The 3529-nt window shown below is 53.0% G+C and overlaps 1 non-coding gene across 1 annotated transcript; it reads left to right on the top strand.

The window, feature by feature from the left end:
- The first annotated feature begins 1737 nt into the window (after positions 1 to 1737).
- LOC116815871 (U2 spliceosomal RNA) lies at positions 1738 to 1932 on the top strand. The gene has a single exon (XR_004371588.1). It is a non-coding gene; the product is annotated as a U2 spliceosomal RNA (small nuclear RNA).
- The last annotated feature ends 1597 nt before the right edge of the window (positions 1933 to 3529 follow it).

Raw genomic sequence — 3529 nt, forward strand, 5'->3', positions numbered from 1 at the left:
CACACTGTGAAATAGCAGTGGCAGGCCTGTCAACAGCAGAATAGTTCATTTTGAATGGAGAGGTGTCAACACAAACCTTATTCCTGGATGATTCACTCCAAAATACAATCTGCTTCCAAAGCCTCTCTAGAAATCCATGGGACACCCACACCTTGAATGCTGTGTGCAGATGTGGTCGCCCCATCTCAAAAAAGATCTATTGGAATTGGAAAAGGTTCCAAAAAGAACAACAAACATGATTAGGGGTGTGGAACGGCTTCCATATGAGGAGGGATTCATCAGACTGAGACTTTTCCGTTTGGAAAAGAGACAACTAAGGGGGGATATGATTGAGGTCCATAAAATCATGACCGGTGTAGAGGAAGTAGATAAGGGAGTGTTATTTACTCCTTCTCACAGCACAAGAACTAGGGGTCACCAAATGAAATCAGTAGGCAGGAGGTTTAAAACAAACAAAGGAAGTATTTTTTCACACAACACACAGTCAACCTGTGGAACCCTTTGCCAGAGGATGTTGTGAAGGCCAAGACTATAAGAGGGTGCCATGGACTCACAGATTGTGCCCACTTGTGGCCCCGTGTGGGGGGTGCCCCTTTCAGTGAGACAGTCCTTCTTGGGGGTCCACGCTCTCTCGGGGTCAGGCCACTCCACCTCCTAGAGCCGCACCTCTCTGAGACTTAGCACACTTCTCTCTCGCCATGGGCCCCTCAGGGAGTCCATGCGCTCTGGACTCCCCAGGCCTACTCACCCCTGAAGGGGTTGATGCCCCCCCCCGTCCTGTTCTCTAGACCGGAGCGACTCTCAGCCAGCATAAAACAGGAGGGTTTATTGAGAGTTGAACACAGCACTGGAAACTTTCAGGGCCTCAGGCCTGGCCTCCCTGAGCCCAGCATATCCCAGTCCCCCTGCATCCAGGGGGTCTCTGCCTGCTCCCCCTCTCTAGCCCAGAGTCCCCCTGCTTCCCAGCTGGGCCTCAGATATCCTTGGCCCCAAGCCCCACCTCTGTCCATTGGCTTCTCTACAGGTAAAGTCCAGTAGCTATGCCCGGGCACAAAGGCGTATCAGGGTGCCGGCCCAGCGCTGGCACAGGCTCTCTGACCTGTTGCTGTAAGCGCTGGTGCTGACAGGTGGCATTACATGTCAGTAGGTGGGTTTAGGCCCATTAGCAGTGTCTGCCAGGAGCCAGGGAAGCCACCCACATGAATTAAACAAGGCAGGCGGAGGGAATTCTCTGTCTGCGAGCAGAATCCTGTGTGGAGCGTTCTTGCTTTGAAGAATTGCATCTGGAGGCACCGACTCTGTGGGTGCTCCAGGGCTGGATCACCCATGGGGAAAAATGAGTGGGTGCTTGGCAGCCAAGCTCTCCCCTCTGCCCCCCAATCTCCCCCTTCTCCTCCTCCCCTTCCCAGTGTTCTGTGTCTCCACCCGTCCCTCCCTCCCTCCCCCACGCTTGCCACCACCAAACAGCTGCGAGGTGGGGAGTGGGAACATAGTGCACTATGGGGGAAGGAGTCGAATAGGGGCAGGGACTTTGGGGAAGGGGTTGGAATGGGGGTGCGAGAGGGTGGGGCAGAGGTGGAGTCGGGGCAGGGCAGAGGGGGGTCGAGCACCAACTGGTGCCAGAAGAAGTTGGCATCTATGTTTGGACTGGAGTCATTCTGGAGCAGTGATTGCCACTTAGTTCCATAGATCTCAAAGTATTTGGTCTTTTGGCCCTGAGGTGAAAACTGTGTCTGCATCTCTTGGACTGCAAAATACAAATATTATCTCCTAAGCTAATATCTGTTCTAATCAGTGTGATATCTGATCTATTCTCCATTGGAGAGCTCTGCGTTCAATGAGTTTTTTGAGAAAGGGAGTTGGAGTAGGGGCTTGCTCTGCCCATTCCACACATCAGCCTGGTATTGCAGCACTTCCAGGAGCTTAGCCCAAACCACCCATGCTCTTGTTTTCACCGAGGCACAGGCTAACTCTCTCGTCACTGGGGTCGGGGGCTCTGTCCTGGGGTTGGTCTTCACAGCCCTGGAATTGCTTGTCTACCTGAGGAATAAGAAAGGTGAATGGCTCCAGGACAGCGCTGTGGTACCAGGAAATGATGCCCAGTGGGGCTGTGATGAAATCACACTGGAGGATTTCACTAGAATTTTGATTCACCACAATTTGCTTTAGCTTCCCCTTCTGGCATGAATCAAGTTCTCTAGTGACCGAGGCACTTCCTGCCCATCTCTCTATCCATGGCCAGGAAGTGTGGGGCTATTCTCAGCTCCTGGCTTCCCATAAATCTGACTCAGACCATTCAGATTTGGAGCTACAGTGGTGCCCTCCTGGGCTCCCCTCCAAGTCATCTCTCTAGTCCCACACACTCCTGGAACGTCAGGGAGTTGGAGGCACAGCTGGGGGCGTCTGTAAATCAGCCAATTTCTCTCCAGTTATGAAACAAACACACTTCCCCTGTTACAAATATGTTAGTCTCTAAAGTGCCACAAGTAAACCCACATGACAAACGCAACAGCAATCCCACCCCTGAACTCTGAGACTAATTTATTGTACCCTCTGAATTGCTTCTCTTTTTGACTAAATGCATAAAAAGTATGTAATAACTTGCAGGTCAAAATACCGAGTGCATGATGCCTGAGTTTCTGTTATGTACGCGGGTCACACACACACACACACACACACACACACACACTAGTTAGGAAACTGGAGAGAAGATGCAGGGGCTGCATGGAAAGAAACACACCTGCCAGTAGGAGAGAATGTAGGATTTTTATGTTTCGGGTAGCTTATCAACAGAAGTGACTTTACGTGTATGATTGTGAGATGCCGTCTGACGACGTCAGATGAAAAACGCAGCAGTGATTGACCCTGGGTTACCTGGACACACAAAGCACCTCAGGCCGCTAGAAAGGGGAGAGAGTAGAAAAAACGTAAGGCTCTTTTGGATCCACTTCTCATCCTGAGCTCCAACTCCATCCAGGTGAACAGTTCCTCAGCCGCAAGCCACCTGAGCCAAGACTATGCGCTCGATGCCCAGCCTGGAGAACCAAAAGCCAAACAAACCAGGCGGGGCAAAGAGCAGATGCGTGAACAAATACCCGTGGGGGAGTGGGTGAAGGTCTGTCCCTCTGCGCTGACTGCCTGGATGTAGAAATTCCCGATGGGCATCGTGAGCACCGCGTCCAGACCGGGCCCCAAATTAGGCTCCTCTCTGCACTGACAGGGGCTAGAGGAGCCTCCTCGACTTGCAAGAGCAGCAGGAGGAGAAGCTGCAGCGGCAGAGCCTCTCCCAGCAGCAGCTGCTGGTGGCAGCACAGAGGCACAGCTGCTCCCCATCCTCCTGCCCACCACGGAGGTGGGAGCTCGCAACTTTTGGGGATGGGGCGCTCAGGGAGAGGCGAGCTGGCTGTCTTTAACTGGAGGGTGCTTTGACCGATTGGTTGAGAGAGCAACAATGTCACTCTTCTGCTGCCTGGCACAGCCCACCCAGCAGTGGATTGCGGGATCTGCCCGTCGAGGGGCCCGGCCCTGC

This window comes from Chelonoidis abingdonii, chromosome 10 (genome assembly GCF_003597395.2).
Source record: "Chelonoidis abingdonii isolate Lonesome George chromosome 10, CheloAbing_2.0, whole genome shotgun sequence".
In the NCBI taxonomy this organism is placed as follows: Eukaryota; Metazoa; Chordata; order Testudines; family Testudinidae; genus Chelonoidis; species Chelonoidis abingdonii.